This window comes from Papio anubis, chromosome 14 (assembly GCF_008728515.1).
Source record: "Papio anubis isolate 15944 chromosome 14, Panubis1.0, whole genome shotgun sequence".
NCBI classification, from domain to species: domain Eukaryota; kingdom Metazoa; phylum Chordata; class Mammalia; order Primates; family Cercopithecidae; genus Papio; species Papio anubis.
Window position 1 is genome coordinate 64,076,683 of NC_044989.1, and position 23,343 is coordinate 64,100,025.

The following is a 23,343-nucleotide window of genomic DNA, read 5'->3' on the forward strand; positions in this document are numbered from 1 at the left end:
AAAGAAGTAGTAATATCAATAATAATGGGTAATTGAAACCAGCTGAGACTGTAAAAGGCTGTAAGTTCATACTGATGCTGAAGGAGGAATGCTAAATATAAGTGATAAAAATTTAATTGCCATATGAAATGAGAATAAAAATGTTTTGGTTTATTTTATTAACTTTAACAAGTAGAAAGTTATGATCTATACAAGATTTTAAAAAATTATATACCACAAAGTGTGTGTGTGTGTGTGTGTGTATTTTTCTGCTCTATTAGCAGGAAGAAACTTACAAATATTTACTGAATGAGTGAAACAATTATCCAAAATCTAGGATCTACTCATTGTCTATAAATGATTATTTTCTCCATTATACTATTACAAGTTACTCTCAATATTTATTCCGGGAAGGACACTTTCTTCAAGTTTTGTTTGAGCCACAGATTTCTAGCTCTACTCTTACTGGGAGTGCATGATTTTGTTAGAGCCTTACATTACACAGAGAAAACTTAAATATAAGTATATAAAACACATCATTGACCAGCAGATGGCTCTACAGAGCAACAACAAAAAAAATCACGACATGATTTAAAGTTGATGTATGTGTAAATTATTATTACAGGAAATCTTTTTTACATTCTGTGTGTGTATGTGTGTGTATGAGAGAAATTGGAATGGTAAAAATGAAAACATTTAACTTGTTAAATTAACTTAGGCAAGCTAAATGTTTTGGTAAAATTTTAGAAGAAAATAGTTTTCAAGAAGTTCATCATGAAGTTATTACTCTCAACTTCTACATCAAAATTTACCCATAATATATGCAAAAGTAGTTCAACACAGATATCAAGAGCAAATTGTCCGGAATTAATTGCTGCTTTTAAGTGTCATCTTCTAAACAGTGTAAACCAAGGTCAAGAATATTCAGCAATCATTATTTATTCAGATCTAAAAGTAATGTGATGTTTAGAAAAGTGACTGTACTAAAATCTCTTTTAGATACGCCTTAAATGATTTTTGAAATTTAAAAAGTACAAATTAGGTAATACAGAATATAAGCTTCCTTCTGAAAAATATCTCTAGGAATAAATATATACATAATGGCTTATATCTTAAACAGATATACTGATTTCCTTTGATATTCTTATGTATTATGTGTTATTTTATAATCACTGTTCCAGGGATAATAAAATAAAACATTGTTGTTTCTAGATTTTAATTGAAATGCATTCTGTCTCATTCATTCATTCACCCAACTGGCTATGTGCTAAGCAAGCTGTTTTAGGCACTTAAAATGTATAAATTCATTTAATTCTCAACTCTATGAGGTAGATACCATTATTATCCCCATTCTACAGAAAAAAAACTAAGGTATGGAGATTAAATAACTAGTTCAAAATCAGAGAGGGGACAAGTGGCAAATGCAAACTCTGGTGGTTTAGCTCCAATTCCAGTGGTCTTCCATGCATTCACTCATCAGAAAATATTAATTGGAGTATACACTGCTCTCCTAGGTGTCATACAAAAATGTATGCACAAGGGGACTATAATCTAGGGAATAAACTTTACATTGGTAGGATGTTTTATAGTTACAAAAGTATGTTCATATACCCATGAATATTAAGTAACTCTTCAAGAAAACAGTGCAGAAGATGGTATAAGCTGGTATGTATAACAAAATACCATATTAGTGGTACAGACAGTAATTTAATAATATAACCAAGCAAAAGAAAAGATGGCTATAGACTAGAGTAGGCAGATATAATTTAATGGAGGTGGTAGGAGCTGAATGGAGCTAGGCCTGAACAGTGGGGAGGATTTGAGGGGACAGGGAGGAAGTAGGAAAGGTACTATTCTGGCAGCCCCAGGAGTACAGAGATTAGAAACCAATAAGACCTGATCAGAACAGACCCCCAAGGCGGGTTGTGGAAAATAAGGTTGGACAAGTAGGAGGGAGCAGATTTTGGAGACCTTTGAATGTTAGGAATGCTAGAGACTACAAGGGCAAGTAATTGATAAGTCATTGCTAACAACCCAGCACATTCCTGGGAGCTCATTTAGCTACTAAAGTCATTATTGCATTTGCTGTAGAATATTAGAGTTGAAAATACTATTAGAGTTGTTAAGGATTCTGCAATTGTATACATCATTTATTGATTAACAGACCATTCACTAATGCTTATGGAGTGTTCTGAAAAATCCAGAGCTACTTGATTTAAGTATTTCTGCTAATACTGTTTCATGAAAATTAATGTTGTTTTTCTACCTTATTTATAATGCTTTCATACTAATTTGTCTTTGTATATTTTTAAATTCTTCTCTGCACATATTAAATCTTTATCATTCTTCCCTCCTCTTCTCTACTGTATTCTCACAGCAAAACTTATGAACACAGGGTTTAAGGTTAAATATGTCTCTTTTATGGTATAGAAAAAGAGTTGTCTCCATGGCAAGATAATCAGTTGATTTAATCAACTGTGTCTAAGATAATAAAGGAAAAATATTGTCTGAAGTCATTTAGAGTAGATCAATGATTGGTGAAGTAACTCAACCAAAAAATATACTTTTAGTTGACAATATTGCAGAAAACTACTAACTCGAAAAGACTAGGATGGTTAGACTTAAATGGTTAGGATTCCAAATATGGGTTGTTGAGAGGCACCTTATAATATTTCTTTGATGTTGATGCAGCTTTCCTCTTTTCCCCTTCCTCATCTCCTCAAGTATTGTAGGACATGTGTTTATTGTTTAAATGAAAAAAATAAAAATAATTATTGAGTATTTTACTCTGAATAAAGTGGATGACACTCTTGGTGACAAAGTCACAACTTAGGAGCCTTTTCAAGCAGGAAATAATTTTATTTTATTACCACCCATCAATGTATACTGAAAATGAATCAAAGCACAAAATCTTGGGGACTCAATTCCATGTACTGATAGAGCCTAGTTGTACCAAATAATTTGTACCAGAATTTCTTCATCTTTGAGAGTAGGAAGCATAAAAAAGGAAATGAAATGGAATTCTGACTTCAGTTCATATTTGTTTAAGAAACACAGTTGAAATGTAGCAGGTATGTATAAGTTAACATTGTTGGAGAGGAAAACGTGGCCTTTCTAAGATCAATAACAAATAGATTTTTCACATTTAGCCTATGAAACCTAAATATAAAAAACACTGATTAGACTGAGAAGGGTTCAACTTCCATCTGGTCAAAGGTTGCAGGCCAAGTTCTGAAAGACAGTGAAATAGGGAGGAAATAGTTCAGTCAAAAATAAGAAACAAAAACACAGACAAATACAGGAACAATATTTTCAGAAACATTGACCAATGGAGTTGTGAATTCAAACTTACTAAATGAAAGTGTGAAGTATGTGGCGTTATCTTATTTCTTTTACTTATCTTATTTCCCTTATTTTCATTGATATGAATGTGGGAATGAGAAAACAAGGAACAACAGAAGAGAAATATGAAATGAATGAGGAATGGATAAAACAGAAAATTAAAACATTTGTTTTCTCATTTCTTTGTCTCCTATGCTTTATTTACAGATTTTAGTATTCCCTTCCAAGACTATATATCCTTCATATATATCATTCAATAGACATCCCTTTTTTACTTTGTTATATTGATGATGAGACATACTTAGAAGATGTAAGATTAGAGTTGCTAGGTCAAATCCTGCCATGCAGGACAGCCAGTTAAATTTGAATTTCAGGTAAGCAATGAATACTTTTTTAGCATAAACATGTCCCATATATTGCATGGAACATAGTTAAACTAAAAATTATTCATTGTTTACCTAAAATTCAAATTTAACTGCCTGTCTTGTATTTTTATTTGCTAAATCTGGTAGCCCTACTAGGAAACAGCCACTAGTCTTAAGAGAGGTGGATCTCCTTGGGCTCTTTATTTTAATGCATTTACTCTGGTTTATCAATATCTCCTACTTAAAATTTTTAATTGAAAAAAGTATACTTATCATGAGTGTATAGTTCATGAACTTTCACAAACTGAACACACCCATGTAACCAGCATCCTGGTCAAAACCCAAAATGTTATCCACCCCCTAGAAGCCTCCCTTGTACCCTCTTCCAGCAACATGGTTTCCCAGAGCTTGACCTTTCCACTAAGGGTAACCATTATCCTGATTTCTAAAAGTATAGACTAGTTTTGCTTATTTCACAATCGTTTTTATCTAGTGTCAGTGGCCTCATCCTTGTATTCTAAAAGAATATCCACTCACTTGGTAGAAACAAAGACCCCCTGGCACAAGGTTAAATGACCAGTTGACTGGAGATGGTTGAGGCTGGGGGACAGCTCTCCCACCTCCATGTACTAAGGGAATTCTCTAGGGAGTGATATTTATCTAGAACCCCACAGTGGGGAGCAGGTGGGTAGATCCTTCCAGTGGACCTAAGAGATAACAAAGGCAGAAATCTAGAAGTTGTGGGTCTTCCAGGATGTGGTCAGGTTATGAATTTTGGCTAGGAGGGGCTGAGAACCAAGCAGGTAGTTTGGTCAATGACACCTGAGAGACTGTAAGAACTAGGTATTTGACACACTCCCCCATGCACATCTTCATGGAAGTGATCTGATCAGTCGCTGATCCCCCAGCAAGGTTTCTTCTTGGCAGTGTTTGTCTGCAATGGCACAGCTTTGTTGTATAAAGTTGTTCCATGAAACCATGAAATTTTTCTATCATTTCCTCAGTTTGTAGACAGATAACTGCACCCATTCTACAAGAATGCATCACAACCATTCCCATAACTAAGGACAGAAACCAGAAGGGGTCCAGAAACCAGAAGGGTTCCCTTCCCCTTCTCTCCAGTAGTATTGAGGGGGAGGGTCGCAGAAATAGAGCTCCAAGAGAAGGCAGAGCAGGACCTTCATCTCCACTAGCTTGGAAAAGGAGGCTCCAGGGATCCACTACAGTTCACTGAGTACCCACCAATGCTTCCTTGGAGCAGAGCCCACATGGCTGAGACACCCATGGCAGCAATTGAGTAATTGGGTAAAGAGCCGGAGTATATGACATGGGTGGTTAAGGATGCTTTTCTGACCAGAATCTTACGTTAGGAATCCTGGTGATTCAATTTGCAAGGACTACCAAATATTTGACTGGCTGGTGCCAGAAAGTCTGAATGGTTTCTCTGTAGCAGCCTTCCAGGCAAAAGTGAGACATCAAAATATTTGCCTCTCCACCAAGCTCAAAACAAAGAAGGTAAAACATAGTTCTTCTTCCATCTCCTATCACTGCATTCCTCCCCTACCTGACACACAGTCTGTCCTGTTACAGAAGAGGATATTTGTTGCAGTATTGTTCATAATACCAAAAAAGCAGAACACTCTATTCAAGAATGGAACTTTGACTAAATACATTATGCTACAGCCAAACAATGTAATCCTATTCAGTCTTAAAATGATGTTGTAGAAGAAAATGTTGTAGTAGTAGTAGTAGTAGTAGCAGTAGTACTAGTAGTAGTAGTAGTAGTTATAGTAATTGTAGTAGTGTGGGCCCCATAAAGCCCACACTACCTGCCAGCATTGTTCTAAGTACTGGACAAATGTTGACTCACTTAAATATTCACAACACTTTGTGAAGCAGGAACCATTATTATCTCCATTTTACAGATGAGGAATTTGCAGAAACTATTTCAGTTAAAGGACACACCCAAGGGTCACACAGTAAGTGACAGAGCCAAGATTCAAATTCAGATAGGCTAGATCCAGAGTCCAGTCTATGAACTGTTGCATAATAACAAATGAAATGTTAATCATTTATAATTACAGGAGAAAAGCAGGCAAAAAATAGTTTGAAAACTGTGATTCCAGTTCTGTATCAAACACTAAAAAATCGTATGATTATAAACACACAGCAAAATTGTTATGTTGACTGCTATGGTGTTAATAGTATTACCTCTGAGAAGCTGCATTTAAGTGATTCTTATTTCCTTTTTAATGATTTTCTATAATGTCTATATTTTCTATAATAAACCTTTATGATTTCTTCTTTTGAAACAGGGTCTCACTCTGTCACCCAGGCTGGAGTGCAGTGGCGTGATCTTGGCTCACTGCAGCCTAGACTTCCTGGGCTAAGGTGATTCTCCCACCTCAGCCTCTGGAGTAGCAGGGACTACAGGGGTGTACCACCATGCCAGGCTAATTTTTGTATTTTTTGTAGAGATGGGGTTTTGCCATGTTGCCCAGGCTGGTCTTGAACTCCTGAGTTCAAAAGTGATCCTCCTGCCTTGGCCTGCCAAAGTTCTGGGACTACAGGTGTGAGTCACCATGCCTAGCCTATGACTTTTTTTTTTAGATAGAGTCTCGCTCTGTCACCTGTCGCCCAGTCTGGAGTGCAGTGGCGCGATCTCGGCTCACTGCAACCTCCACTTCCCGGGTTCAAGCGATTCTCGTGCCTCAGCCTCCTGAGTAGCTGGGATTACGGACGTGCAGCACCATGCCTGGCTAACTTTTGTATTTTTATTGGAGACAGGGTTTCACCATGTTGGCCAGGCTGGTCTCAAACTCCTGACCTCAGGTGATCTGCCACCTTGGCCTCCCAAAGTGCTTGACTTTTTTAATGAGGAAAAAATTCTAAGACAACATGATTTCTTGTGGTTAAATCAGCTCAACAACTGTGACCTTAAGGCAAAGTCTTCTGGTGTGAAGATGTAGAGAGAAGTCACATCCTATGGAAAGCTTTCAAAGGACATCTGCAGATCACATCATGCCAACCAATTTGCCTCAGAGGAAAATGAGCTTCAAACTCATTAATGCATAAACCCAGTGCCTGGAAGGCAAGCTATGTTGAGCATCAAGCAGATATTAGAATATTGAAGCTATCAGGGACCTGGGGCCTCAAGAATCTAATCCCTCTGTTGGCAGAGACTGAGGCTGGAGGGGATGCCTATAGAAAGTCAAGTCAGGTAACAAGGGAGGCCCTTACAGAAAATGGAACTTGCCCTAGGAAGCAGAACTAAGCAGAAAATTTCACAAGTCATTTAAAATTTAGTCACAGAATATCCTGGCTAGCAAGACAGCACCTGAGATGACTTTTATCTTCTCATGGCCACAGTTTACTGAGAAAAAGAGGGAGGGGGGAATAAAGTTTTGTGAATGTATTGCAGTAAAGATGTATGCTTGGGAGAATTTAAAATTAGCTGTGATGGAGAAGAATCCTGTTGCAGACAATGACGTGGACATGTAGCCCTTTTTTCCCAGACTACACCTTCTGACAGGATGGGATTATGCTCAATATCTCCCTGGAAAAACGACCCAGAGTTCCTGGACTTCCAGCCCAGTCTGGATTTCCTGAGGGATTACTTAGTCAGGCCCCACCCTTCCAAGACATCATAGTGACTCATCTGAGCAAAGTGGAGAGGGCTGGCAATCTCCAAGCAACACTGTTTCCCAGAGCTTGACCTTTCCAACAGCTCCTCCCACAAACAGGGCCAATTAGGGAGTCCTGCTGATGAAGAAACACTCTCAGCAGCTCCCCTTCTCAGCTGGTTAGCAGCCGGGGTCTTTCACCCATCCGTGGTTGTAGGTCTCTCTCTGGCTCACTGATACTACCTCTACTACCTCTAGAGGGCAGTTCAAAGCAGGATTCTCACTGAGTTCTGGAATGGTATTACTTCACAGATTGTAATGAAATTATTCAAAATGTCCTCGTGAAACAAACCCATGTTCTTTCATAGAATGTCACAATTTTAGCTGTCCTCTCAAGCAATTTGCAGGACTGAATCTGGATGCAAGTGTTTAACTAAAAAGAACTATGTGATACCAGATGCTAGACTTACAAAGAAGGGACTGAGAGGATTCAGAGGGATGGTTGTTCCCATTAAGGTGGTGGAGAAAGCATTCTTTGAGGCGGTGGCCTTTGAGCTGGGCCTTATTAAAGATGAGCTGATTTTTACAGGGAGATATGTTAATGGAGGCAGAGGAAGAGGGATACCCAGACAGAGGGAGATGTCTAAACAAAAGTTTGGAGCTATAAAAGAATGAGTCATGGCATAACAAAGTGAGAAGTCTTGTTTTCTAGCACAGAGGTAACCTGTAGCCAAGGCAAACTGGGAAAAGAACCATTGAATCTAAGACACCATGATTGCCATCGACTATAACATGCACTCTGATTTCAGAGATGTTTCAAAGGTCTTTTTAAAAAAATGTGTCTAAGAATTGACAAAACACAGTTAACTGGGATCATATTATATAAGGTCTCAAAAACCAGCTAAGAGGGTAGATGGTGAGAAATAAGGAGCTCCTGAAGGCTTTTGAGCAGGGGTGTGAGGTTATGTTTTATGAAGATTGCTCATTGCTGTGGGTAAGGCCGAGGCAGAATATGCTGTGGGCTGGGAATGGTGGCTCACACTTGTAATCCTAGCATGGTGAGAGGCTGAGGCAGATGGATAGGTTGAGCCCAGGAGTTCGAGACCAGCCTGGGCAACATGACCAAACCTCATACAAAAAAAATGCAAAAATTAGCCAGGCATGGTGGTGCACACCTGTAGTACCAGCTACTTGAGAGGCCGAAGTGGGAGGATCACCTGAGCCTGGGGAGGTCAAGGCTGCAGTGAGCCATGATCGTGCCACTGTACTGCAGCCTGGGCGACAAGAGTGAGACCCTGTCTAAAAAAAAAAAAAAAGAAAGAAAGAAAGTAAAGAAAAACAACCGCTGTGCTAGAGCTACTTAATTAGCACAGGCTCCAGGGAACTAGAGGAGTGGTAGTGGGAATGGAAAGGGTCAGACACAGCATTTTCCAAGGAAAAATCAAGTGAGTCAACTGCACAGACATGGTGAGTGAGAGAGGAGTCAAAAATGAATTGCAGATGCATAACGAAGATAAATGTGGTATGCCTGTCATCGTAATTTATGTTTCCTACTCATTATGCTTTCTCGTTGGACATTTTTTCCTTTACTGATTTTTTTCTAAATAGTAAAATTTTGTTATTCTTTTCCTCCCACATACAGTGTTTAAAAGTTTTGATACCTAGCATGGTACTCACATAAAAACAGACACACAGACCAATGGAACAGAATAGAAAACTCTGATATAAATCCATGTATTTACAGCCCACTCATTTCAACACAGACACCAAGCACATACAATGGGGAAAGAATAGTCTCTTTAATAAAAGGCGCTGAAAAACCTGGATAACCATATGCAGAAGATTGAAACTAGACCCCTATCTCTCACTATATGCAAAAATCAAGTAAAATAGATTGATGACTTAAATTTAAGACTTGAAACTATGGAACTACTAGAAGAAAACATTGGGGAAATGCTCCAGGACATTGGTCTTGGTAAAGAATTCTTGGTGTAAGACCTCAAAATCACAGGCAACCAAAACAAAAGACAAATGAGATTACATCAACCTTCTGCACAGCAAAGGAAGTAACAAGGTAAACAGATAATCCACAGAATAGAAGAAAATATTTGCAAACTGCTCATCTGCCAAAGGATTAATAACCAGGATATGTAAGGAGCTCAAACAACTCAATAGCAAAACAACAAATAATCCAATTTAAAAATGGGCAAAAGATCTGAATAGACTTTCTCAAAAGAAGATATATAAATGACCAATAATAATATGAAAAAAATGCTGGACATTGCTAGTCACCAGAGAAATGCAAATCAAAATCACAACGAGATATTTCACCCTAATTAAAATTGGTTTTTGTCAAAAAGACAGGCAATAACAGATGCTGACAAGGATGTGAAGAAAGGAGAACCTTCATACACTGTTGGTGAGAATGTAAATTAGTACAACCACTATGGAAAACTGTATAGAAGTTCCTCAAAAATCTAAAAATAGAGCTATCACATGATTCAGCAATTTTTCTACTTATATATATATCCAAAAGAAATGAAATCAACATATCAAAGAGACTTCTGCACTTCCAAGTTGATTGCAGCATTATTCATAATAGCCAAAATATGGAACCAACCTAAGTGTCCATTAATGTAAGAATGGATAAAGAAAATGTGTTGTATATACACAACAGGACATTATTCAGCCACAAGAAAGAATGAAATCCTGTTACATGCAGCAATATGGATGGAACTGGAGGTCATTATATTAAGTGAAACAAGGCACGCACAGAAAGACAAATATCACTTGTTCTCACTCATATGTGGGAGCTTAAAAAGTGACTATCATGAAGATGGAGAATAGATTGGTGGTTACCACAGGCACCAGAAAGCGTGAGGTGAGGGGGTGAAGAGAGGTTGACTAATGGGTACAAATATACAGTATGATAGAAGAAATAAAACCTAGTGTTTGATAGATCATAGGATGATAATATTTTACAATATCAATAGTATATTTTAAAATCATTAGATGAGAATAATTCAATTGTTTCTAGCATAAAGAAAAGATGATTTATTTATTTTTTTTTATGAGATGGAGTTTTGCTCTTGTTACCCAGGCTGGAGTGCCATGGCACAATCTCAGCTCACTGCAACCTCTGCCTCCTGAGTTCAAGCGATTCTCCTGCCTCAGCCTCCCAAGTAGCTGGGATTACAGGCGCATACCACCACACCCAGCTAATTTTTGTATTTTTAGTAGAGATGGGTTTCACCATGTTGGCCAGGCTGGTCTTGAACTCCTGACCTCAGGTGATCCGCCCGCCTCGGCCTCCCAAAGTGCTGGGATTACAGGAGCGAGCCACTGCGCCTGGCCAAAGACTAATATGTAAGGTGATGGATCTTCTAATTAGGCTGATTTGATCTTTACGAATTATATGTACCCTGAAAATATGTACACCTACTATATATCAATAAAAAGTAAAATTTAAAACAGTTTTAATTCCCATCTTTACAGTGCTAATGGTTGCCGTGACATATTTAAGCCTACATTTTTACATCAACATCAAAAATTAATAACTACCCATTCTTAAACAGAATGAGAAATTTGGCCAGGCGCTCACGCCTGTAATGCCAGCACTTTGGGAGGCCGAGGGGGGCGGATCATTTGAGGTCAGGAGTTCAAGACCAGCCTGGCCAACATGGTGAAACCCTGTCTGCACAAAAAAAAAAAAAAAAAAGAGCCAGACGTGGTGATGTATGCCTGTAATCCCAGATACTAGGTAGGCTGAGGCCAGAGAATCACTTGAACCCTGGAGGTGGAGGTTGCAGTGAGCCAAGATTGTGCCCCTGCACTCTAGCCTGGGTAACGGACTGAAACTCCATCTCGAAAAAAAAAGAATGGAAAATTTAGCCATTTTTTCCCTCCTCCATTCTTACCCTCAGTCCCATCCCCTTCAGGCTTTGGTGCTATTATCACATTTGACATTTTATTTGGGGGCTAGATTCATGCACATTTTGTATCTAGTCATGGGTGGTATTGGATTATACTATGCAAAATATTCCCAATAAACAGAATCAATTTCAAGCCACCAGAAATACATTAAACTTAGGGAAACTTCTACCCCAAGGCCTGCTATGAATTTAAGTCTATGGTCTATGTGGTGCTAATTCCTAATCATTCCTAACTGCCTCTAAATTGTTTCAATTCTTAACACTGTTATCGTTTCTTATTTCCTTAAATTTTATTTTAATTTTTATTGTTCTGAAAGTTCTCATGATTTAATTAGCATATTTTCCATTCTTACCTTGGGATGTATGCTTCTAGAATAACGCATGCAGTTTTAGTTGCTGAACCTTAAGGAAATTATTGAAGATATTCAGGACCACAGGGTTACAATCAAATGTTTGACGATGAAGGGCTACTGCTGAGTAGGGAACAACAAAAATGATTAGAGCTCTTGGGTTTGTGAAAGCAATGATTTAGAGGGCACATGGTGAAAGCTTTTAAAATCAAGAGGCAAAAATGAGGTGAATCTAATTGTAGAATCCTTACACTAACACTAGAAGATTTCTTGCAACTTTTAAGAAATAAATTGAGAAAAAAAAGTTTGAGTTTCCCAATAGTAAATTTCATTAGGTAACTTCTTTTGCCCCTCTGGAGCTACTTTTTGTCTTTTCTCCCCTGCTATGGCCCTAGGAGGCTGATCTACACTGACCACATCAACAAGCACCTTTGCCTTCTGGCTTAGTGATGAGCTTGGTGAGTTGGGTGGGGATGAGCAGCACTGTGGCAGAAGAGTGGAAAATGGAGGAAAGTGAGGTTGGGGTATTTATTCCCCAGCTTCAGCCCCACCAGGGTGCCCAAGGTTGGTTGAGTTTGTCTACTGAAAGCTAGCACTTGTGTCACACAGTTCTCTCCATATGCTTTGTGAGTTCTGGTAAACACATCTTCCCCTTTCCATTTCAGAATTATGAGCAGTAATAGCTCCTCATTGTTGCAAACTCCAGATACTATGTGCTATTGCTGATTTCTGCAAACCCTGCTCAGGCCTTGTAAATAGTGCCTTGACTACTCTCAATTGCCCAAATGGAGTATGCCCTCTCTTTCCAGACCCATACCAAACCCTGACTGATGTACTAATTAATGGACCAAGAGATCTCTGTAACTAAGAAATAATAAGCATAGAAAATACAAATGTTTAAAAAGTGACCACGGATAAGACACTAGTCCTGACTTTGAGAAACAGGTGAATAATAGACCATTTTGAGATTGTATTGTTGGGGCCAAGGAGCACCTGTTGGGCTGAATGGCTGGGTGGAAGTAGGCTTTTTCTTTTGAGAGAATGAATGTTCCCACTATCAGTCATCCTTGGAAGTGGATAATCCCCATGTGGGAAATAAACAAAAACTATGGACTGTAGAAGGAGGGACCTCCATCTGTCTCTGAATTAGGTATCTATTTGGTCTTGGACTTTGAGGTATGAAAAAGTAGGCTCATGCTGAGAGTAAGCTGCGCCCAGGGAAGCTGCAACATCAAGCTTCTATTTTTGTCAGAGTGGCAACAGGGACAACAGCAGTTCAGAGAAGGAAACAACCAGCATATTTTGATAAGAAGCTCCAGGTAAATAACCCCTAGGCCCAAAAGGTATTACATCTTCATCCTAGCCCCACCAAAAAGCAGGAATCATTATCAGGATGTTTTCTTTGGACCAAAGGAAAAAGTTTATCTTTCCTGAGGCTGAAGTCGGGATAACAGTGGGCTTCAGTGGGTAGATATGAGAACATGATAGCAGAGCTCTCCTGAAGGTCAAAACAATGAGTTGAAAAAGTGAGAGAGGAAGCATGGGAGAGCTCCGCTTTAGAGCAAATATAAGGTAGCACCAGTAAAGTTTCACATACAGTTGAAACCACTTTGAGAGAGGTGAATTTCCAGCAAGTGGGTTCGTAGGAGAGAATACTGTAATATTTTTGGTATGAAATGGAAGGATACTTTCTTTTTTTTTTATTATTATTATTATACTTTAAGTTCTAGGGTACATGTGCATAACGTGCAGGTTTGTTACATATGTATACTTGTGCCATGTTGCTGTGCTGCACCCATCAACTCGTCAGCACCCATCAACACATCATTTACATCAGGTATAACTCCCAATGCAATTCCTCCCCCCTCCCCCCTCCCCATGATAGGCCCTGGTGTGTGATGTTCCCCTTCCAGAGTCCAAGTGATCTCATTGTTCAGTTCCCACCTATGAGTGAGAACATGCGGTGTTTGGTTTTCTGTTCTTGTGATAGTTTGCTAAGAATGATGGTTTCTAGCTGCATCCATGTCCCTACAAAGGACACAAACTCATCCTTTTTTATGGCTGCATAGTATTCCATGGTGTATATGTGCCACATTTTCTTAATCCAGTCTGTCACTGATGGACATTTGGGTTGATTCCAAGTCTTTGCTATTGTGAATAGTGCCGCAATAAACATACGTGTGCATGTGTCTTTATAGCAGCATGATTTATAATCCTTTGGGTATATACCCAGTAATGGGATGGCTGGGTCATATGGTACTTCTAGTTCTAGATCCTTGAGGAATTGCCATACTGTTTTCCATAATGGTTGAACTAGTTTACAATCCCACCAACAGTGTAAAAGTGTTCCTATTTCTCCACATCCTCTCCAGCACCTGTTGTTTCCTGACTTTTTAATGATCGCCATTCTAACTGGTGTGAGATGGTATCTCATTGTAGTTTTGATTTGCATTTCTCTGATGGCCAGTGATGATGAGCATTTTTTCATGTGTCTGTTGGCTGTATGAATGTCTTCTTTTGAGAAATGTCTGTTCATCTCCTTTGCCCACTTTTTGATGGGGTTGTTTGTTTTTTTCTTGTAAATTTGTTTGAGTTCTTTGTAGGTTCTGGATATTAGCCCTTTGTCAGATGAGTAGATTGCAAAAATTTTCTCCCATTCTGTAGGTTGCCTGTTCACTCTGATGGTAGTTTCTTTTGCTGTGCAGAAGCTCTTTAGTTTAATGAGATCCCATTTGTCAATTTTGGCTTTTGCTGCTGTTGCTTTTGGGATACTTTCCATTGTAGTCATAGACTGGGAATCTGGGAATAAATGGGTTACAGAAATAGCTTCTAGGCCAAGCACAGTGGCTCATGCCTATAATCCCAGAACTTTGGGAGGCCAAAGTTGGAGGATTGCTTCAGCCCAGGAGTTCAAGATCAGCCTGGACAACATAGTGAGACCCCATCTATCTAAAAAACAAAATAAAACAAAATTAGTTGGGTCTGGTGGTGTGCAACTGTCCTAGCTTCTTGGGAGAATAAAGTGGGAAGATCCCTTGAGCTCAGAAGGTCGAGGCTGCAGTGAGCTGTGATGGTGCCATTGTGCTCCAGCCTGGGTGACAGAGCAAGACACATTTCTTAAAATGAACAGACAAACAAACAACACAGAGATAGCTTCTAAGGGGTTAGGTTAACCTTATGTGTGATAAATTGATAGTACTTTCCTGACGGGAGCTGAAACACATTCTTGACCTTTTGGGTTGATACTGGAGAAACTGAGCCCTCCCACAAACTCCCTTGTTACTGCTGCTGGGATCAGAATGCAGGATTTGGTGAGTATGGAAACATTTAAGGATTTTTTTTAAATTGAGGTTGTGCAATTCATTCTCCCTATATTAGAGACAGGAATAGTTCTTGGGGCTTTCACAAGGTTGATGTGATGCTCTGAAGGTTGATGTGATGCTCTGATTTCTATTTTGGTGTAATGGGACTTAGAATCTCATTAGGGGCCAAACCAAGTCTCATGAGTCATATGAGCCTGCACGTTTACCAAAAACTTGTTCTCTGCTCCGGTGAGAAAAGGAAGGGCCCGGTGTGCCAGCTGAAAGGATATCGCCTGACAACCTCCACAATATAATGTGGAGCTTGGGCTCAGCTCATGTGGGCAGTGAACCCAGGTATTATCCAAAAATACTGCTGTGAGTTACCAATTTGCATCAGATGCATTTTCCAATATTTTTTGAAAATATCAAAAGTAACAATATATTCAGTGTTTTGTAATAGCCCAAGGAGATAAATTATTGAAAGAGGAATATCAACTCCCATACCAAGAATAATTTCTCCTGTCCTTGGAAAATGTTAATCAAACTTTAGAGATCTAACTAGCCTGATATCTTAAAGTGATAACCTGGGATAAGGAGAGATTGAGACTTAAGGTTTTAATATGAACTGTTCTATGAACTACATCTTCCTGAATATGTTTGAAGCCTGCAGTGTCAGACTTTCTCCTGTCTGCCACGACCTATTATATATAAGTGGGTTCAAAAATTCCACTTCAGGGACATTTTGTTTCTCCACAGGCATAATCATTACTCTCAGGAATTTGTGAGCCCTCCTCAAGGAGAAGTCGTTTTCTGTGTGAAGACAGTGAGACCCCCTGTAGTGTGTTCACCTTAATCTGTTTCTAAGACATCTGATTGAGGGTTCATCTGCCTAGCACCAACTTGCCCTGCCTCCCTGTCCTCTTTTGACCTTTCTACTTAAACCTGATGTCATCTTCTCCAAAAGCATGTGACTCAGGCAGCATAATGTCAGGGAACTATTATAGACACAGTGGATTAGCAGCCAAGGAGTGGTTCCTCTGACTTGGGCTAGCCAGGGTTCTCTGAGGATTCATTCTCTGGCAACCTTGCCACTCAGACTGTAACAGCTTTGTAATTTTGAGGAGTAATTCTGAATTATAACACAGCAGGATCCACAACGGATGAGCTCATTTTCTGGGTGCATTATGTGGGCATATTATCTCAATTATACTGACTTGAACAAAACCTTCAAGAAAGGGAGGTCTTTGTTTCTAATGTTTCTATTTTGACCCTGTTATAGTTTTAATCCAATCGCACACCTCCATTCCATACACACCCCTTTGGGTCCTTTTATTCTTCAGAAAATCCTCCTCAGGTTTTGAGGGCTGTACCTCCCTTACCAAGACAAGTTCATTTTATGACCAGCACAGCTTTATCAAGCATAGAGGGATAGGAATGGTGAATTGTCTCCTGCAGCTTTTCACTGGCACTGTAGGATGGGTATCATTCAGGCCTCTACTACATCTTCAATAGCAATGTCATAAAAGGCAATGTCTATGGGGACATTCTGAAAACTGAACATAAGGCATGAATTTTTTAAAGTCCAGCCTATTTCTACAGCAGGCAAATTAGATTAATCTTCACACCAGTTTACCCATAACAGTGTAGCAGCTTCTGGAAAATAGGTAGATGTCTTTCTACATCATAATTAAATGGTAATTAATTTGCTAACATTAGTCAAACACTCAAAGGGTAGATACTTATACTGACAAGAAGAAAGGGGCACAAACCTGACTTCTGCCAACCTTAGAATGTTTTTCGGGTTTTCCTTAGAATACACCTCATCAGAATTGACTTCTTCATTTAAACCAATTCTCATCATTAGGTTTGAGGTTAATTATAGTAGGAACATAGCCAAAGGGCAATCGATTGTACTGATTGAAGCATCTCAGAGAAACAACATGGCAAAAACGTAACTGGGTTCTGGGGCTAATTTGAGATTCCTTCCCCTGCTATTTACAGAGATTGTGGTTATTGTCATTGTTGTTGTTCAAGTATATTTTGGTCCTGTCTGTCCAGCAGCAGAGGACAGTCAGCTAAAATATCTTTGCTGCCAACAAGTATGTATCTTTTTATTCTTTTTTTTTTTTTTAAGACGGAGTTTCGCTGTTGTTGCCCAGGCTAGAGTGCAGTGGTGCCATCTTGGCTCACTGCAACCTCTGCCTCCCAGGTTCAAGTGATTCTCCTGCCTGAGCCTCCCAAGTAGCTGGGATTACAGGTGCCCACAGCCATGCCTGGCTAAGTTTTAAAAATATTTTTAGTAGAGATGGGGTTTCACCATCTTGGCCAGCTGGCCAGGCTGGTCTCAAACTCCTGACCTCAGGTGATCCACCCAACTTGTCCTCCCAAAGTGCTGGGATTACAGGCTTGAGCCACTGCACCTGGCCTTCCTTTTATTCTTCAGAAAATCCTCCTCAGGTTCAGGGAACTATACCTCCCTTATAAGACAAGTTCATTTCATTAATGCTGTGGGTTTTCTCTTTCAAAAATAAATATAGAAAAGTAATTTGGCAATTCCTAAAAGGGTAAAACATAAAATTACTATACAACCCAGCAATTCCAGTCATAAGAACTGAAAACAGGTATTCAAATAAATACCAGCACTTTGGGAGGCTGAGGCAGGAGGATTACGAGGTCAGCAGATCAAGACCATCCTGGGTAATATAGTGAAACCCCGCCTCTACTAAAAATACAAAAAATTAGCTGGGCGTGGTGGCACGTACCTGTAGTCCCAGCTACTCGGGAGGCTGAGGCAGGAGAATGGCTTGAACCCGGAGGCGGAGGTTGCAGTGAGCCGAGATTGCACCACTGCACTCCAGCCTGGGTGACAGAGTGAGACTCGGTCTCGAAACAAACAAACAAACTAACGAACAACAAATAAATAATAGTACACAAATGTTCATAGCAGCACAATTCATAATAGTCAAAGATGGCAACAACCCAAGTATCCATCAATAGATGAATGAATAAACCACTTGTGGTATATGCATACGATTTAATATTTTTCACTCATAAAAAGAGAATGCTGTGACATGGATGAACCTTGAAAACGTTAGGCTAAGTGGAAAGAGGCCAGACACAAAGGTCACATATGGGATGATTCCATTTACATGAAGTATCCCGAATGGGTAAATTCATAGAGATAGAAAGCAGATAGATGGTTTCTAGGGCCTTGTGGTAAGTGGGTATGGATTTTCTTCATGGGGTGATAAAATATTTTGGAATTTGATATACATGGTAGTTGCAAAATATTGTGAATATACTAAATGCCTCTGAGTTTTTCACCTTAAAGTGGTTAATTTTATGTTATGCAAATTTTGCCTCAATAAAATAATTTGAAAATAAATGCAAAACAGCACTTTGTTCAATTCTCTGAATTAAGTATGATGCAACTCAGAATACCCTTCGGCCTTAGGCAAGAGGACTATAAGCCATGGGTAGAGAAACAACTGTTTGTACCAACTCCTGACAATGAGAAGCTACTTTAGCTACCTGTAACATGCCAGCTTCATAAAGAGAAGCCTGACAGTTCACCAAAAAGAAACATTACCCAGTCCTCATATGTGTTGACAGCCATTTCAAAATAGAAGAGCCATTCATTTCTCTGACAGCTACAGAGCTTGAGATTAAGTTTTTCATGATTCACAAAAAAATGTACTTTCAATAGAAAAATGATACACTTGTTTTTATGAAAAGAATCTTGCAATTGGTGATCTGCAGAAGAAAAATAGCCTATTTCTGCTCATATATTCCATTACATTTAAATTTTTAATACAAAGATAAAGTCAAGAATTCTCTACTTCTCAGTGTCAGGAGGTGTCAGGATTGCCATTCATCATAAAATCAGAGAGGTAAGAACAATAATTAAGGTTTTGGGACCTAGACCCAGTGAGGGCTAGGGAAATAAAGAGAGAAAAGAATGACATCGTAGAGGAATTTAGTGAGGGATGTCACATGCAGTGGAGGCTGGTGATCTTCTGTTCTTCCTTCCCAGAGGAAAGAGCAAATGTGCTTAACTGCAGAGGGGTTTCTATTTGGCATTAATGTGTTCTTGCTGCAAGAATTAAAAGACATCAAAATAAGACACTAAAGGAGAGTATAATGTTTCTTCAGGAGATGTTTTTAAGACTCGGGTTAGTAAGCGTTTCTCTGGGAAGCTGGTGGACTTGATGAGCTCTGAAGGGACAGTCCACTTCTCTGACTCTGGGAAAGCTGTAACAGATCAGGACAGAAAGGACAACTTTCTTTCTAATATCTTAATAGACCTCTCTGCCTGTATCTAATATAATTAATTCCTTCATGATTACTTTATAATTAATTCCTTCATGATTACTTTCTTATTGTCCTGACCTTAGTGAGGGCAAGGATCAAAGTCACTATTGCAGTAAGCTCTTCTCTACCCCACATAAGTTTTTCATTCTCTGGCTTAATTCTTAACTTTTTTCTCACAAATCTATTTGATCATTTTTGTGGCATTTTTGTCATTATTTTACACCTCTTTATTGTCCTCGGAAGTAATCTCTATGATGGGGGAGCCCAACTTTTGAAAGGAAGCGTAAGTGCTCTTAAATAAATATGCAAAAATAATAGAATGCATGAGTTGTCCACCCATTTTGTTTCTAGTTGCTATTGTTTTACATAGGGTCACAGAAAAACCCTTGTTTGGAAGAGGCTGGGGTGTGCATTGTGGGGCCGACGGGAGGACAGGGAGGAAGGAGGAGATGGTATTGATGCACTGCCCCATGAGGACTTCATTAGAAAATAAAAACTGGCCCTGGAGCCAGGAATTCCTCAAATTAAATATTAAAGACTCATCTGACCAGAACTCTTGTGCTACATTTATATTTTACTAGTTAAAATCCAAAGGATCGAGGGAGGCAAAGAAACAACAAATAGTTTACTTACTACTACACAGGCAATCAGTAGCAGAACTGACGTTAGGAGTACTTTATTAGGAATTCAGTGCTACATGTACTGCACTAGGCTGCCCACATTTGGAAGTTCAGTTAATATAAAATAAATATATTGTGAAGTGCCTCCTTTCAACCTTGTCCACTTCATCGGTATGACCTCTGGAGAGGTGGTGGTGGTTCCTATTCCTGAGGCAGCTCTTTTACCTCCTGTCTCCACCATATCCTGGAGTTCACCTGCCATGTCATTACTCACTGTTGCCACCTTGCTCTTGGGAATGAAGAATGAATCTTTTTGTATTCTTGCTGTCCAGCATGCCACTGCTTCCTCCATGAATTTGAAAGATACACTGGCTGACCTGATGCGTAAGAAGCAGGCCAGAATTAAAACCTTCAGGCAGCAACATGGCAAGATGGTGTCAGGCCAAATCACTGTGAACATGAAAAATGATGGCATGAGAAGCACCAAGGATTGGTATATGAAACGTCAGTTCTTGATCCTGATTATAGTATCTGTTTTTTTAGGGCCATGGTATCCCTGAATGCCAGAGACTGCTGCCAAAAACTAAAGGTGGAAAATAATTAAGGGTGGCAAAGTTGTGTCAGATGAGCATTTAAGAGAATACATCTGGAACAAACTCAGGACAGGTTGTCCCAGGCTCTGGTCATGCAGTCTTCTAAGGAAGACTGATTCATGGAATACCTGTCAGTGAGAGTTTGCTCTGAAACACCTGCCTAGTGATCCCATGTTAAGCTGACTGCTCAGCTGTACAAGATTTTGTCCAATATCCTCTTAGAGCAGGGCAAGGCCAAGAATCCTTGGCCCAATGTTGATGCTCACAGTGGGGTGTTGCTCCAGTACTATGGTATGATGGCAACGAATTACTACATAGTCCTATTTGGGGTGTCACAAGCAGCGGGTATACTGGCACAGTGCATCTGGACGCGAGCCCGAGGCTTCCCTCTAGAGAGGTCCAAGTCCATGAGCACAGATGGTCTGATGAAGTTTGTGAATTCTAAGGGTAAAACTGAAGACTGTGGGGGAAACTGACTACCAGAAAGTAAAAAAAGCTTAAAAAGAAAGTGTACTTCTTTTTTTTATTTCAGGAGGCCTTTGAAGACTTAAGATTAAATTGTAGCTGAGGCACTGAAAATACATTTGAGGTAAAAATATATATTAAAACATTAAACAATGAATAGTTATCCCATATATATGATATATGTATGATATGATATATATGATATATATATCTCACATTTTCTTTCTCCAATCATCCACTCATGGACACTGCTTAGGTTGATTCCATATCTTATTGTAAATATTGCTTCAATAAACATAAGGGTGCAAATATCTTTTTTATATAATGATTTCTTTTCTTTTGGGTAGATAGCCAGTAGTGAGATTGCTGAATCAAGGGGTAGTTCTATCTTTAGTTATTTGAGAAATCTCCGTACTATTTTCCTTAGTGGTTTTACTAATTTATGTTCTTACCAACAATGTATAAGTGTTCCCTTTTTTCCACATCCTTGCCAACATCTGTTGCTTTTAAACTTTTTATTAATAGCCATTCTGACTGGTGTACGACGGTATTCATGGTGGTGTTAATTCGCATTTCTCTGACGATTAGTGATGCAGAGCATTTTTTTTCCTGTTTCTTGGCTACTTGTATGTGTTCTTTTGAGAAATGTCTATTCATGTCCTTTGCCCACTTTTTAATGGGGTTGTTTTTTCCTTGTTGAGTTATTTGAGTTCCTTGTAGATTCTATATATTAGCCATTTGTTGAATACATTCTTTGCAAATATTTTCTCCCATTCTGTAGGTTGCCTGTTTACTTTATTGATCATTTCTTTTGCTATGCAGAAGTTTGTAAACTTTCTAAAAGATGCTTCAAAAAAAATACTTCAAAAAAATACAGAAAGGTTGAAAAACAAAAGATGAAAAAAACTCAACTATGTTGGGTAAATACAAACCAAAAGAAGACTGGCTTATCAGTTACTATTAGACAAATAATATTTAAAAAACAATTAATATATAAAAGGAGCCAGGCGCGGTGGCTCAAGCCTGTAATCCCAGCACTTTGGGAGGCCGAGACGGGTGGATCACGAGGTCAGGAGATCGAGACCATCCTGGCTAACACGGTGAAACCCCGTCTCTACTAAAAAATACAAAAAACTATCCGGGCGAGGTGGCCGGCGCCTGTAGTCCCAGCTACTCGGGAGGCTGAGGCAGGAGAATGGCGTAAACCCGGGAGGCGGAGCTTGCAGTGAGCTGAGATCCGGCCACCGCACTCCAGCCTGGGCGATCGAGCGAGACTCCATTCTCGAAAAAAAGAAAAAAAAAAAAAAAATATATATATATATATATATATATATGGAGAAATCCACAAAGGAGATACATTAATCATAATTATATGGGTACTTACCAATATAGCCTTGAAATTTACAAATAAAAATGAACAGACTTAAAAGAAGATCTGGAAAATTTAGTCAGAGTCTTGACAAGGAAACAGTTATCAAGCTTAAGAGATTTAACTGAAGATAATGTAATGAACGGACTATTTACAGAGGGGTATAGGTTGAAGGAACAAGAGGGACTATGAGGGACCAAACAACTAGCAAGAGTGGCATGACATTACTCCCTCAGGCATGAGAGTACAAGAGGTGGGGACAGTATTACTGGAGCCAGAGAGAACTGGGAATGTGGAGGAGGGGCTACTCAGAATCAGTTACAGCCATAGAGGATGGCAGCCAGAACCTGGGTGGTGCAGGGAGGGAATGTGGGACAGGGCAAGTGACAGTAGAGAGGTTAAATCCCCTGACTTATTTTTCTGTCTGCTCTCTGATTTGATGGTACCAAGCCCACCAACAAAACCTAGCTGAAAATCAGAGGGCAAAAGAGGTGGGTAGAGAAAGGCTGAGAATGGATCTGATGTAGAAACATAGAATAACTGGCATGACAATCATAGTGTGAGATTTTAACATCACTTTGTCAGAAACTGATAGACAAAGTGACCAAAAATTAGGCAGATACAGAATATTTGTTCAATACAATTAACAAGTTTGATTTAAAAAATGCGTGGCAGGTGCGCTGTGTGGAGAGAGAGACAACTTGTTTCCAAGAATGTATGTTCCCATACATTCTTTCTGAGTGTATGAAGTATTTCAGAGCATAATGAAATATTTATAAAAGTTTATAAATCACAAGGCTTATAATTTATAAAAGTTTATAAGTTATAAAAATTTATAAAAGTTTACCATATACTAGGCTAGAAAATCAAATGCAGAAATTAACCTTAATTAGCCTTAGACATTAGCCTTTCTGAGCGAAAAAAACAAGATGTGGAATGTTACCTATATTACACTGGTATTTATATAGCAATCATCTATCTCTACTTATATATGCACAGAAAATACCTGGATACCCAAGAAACTATGAACAGTGGTTGCCTCTGGGGTAGATGGGTAATTTACCTTTTTCTTCTTTTTGGTATTCTGAATCT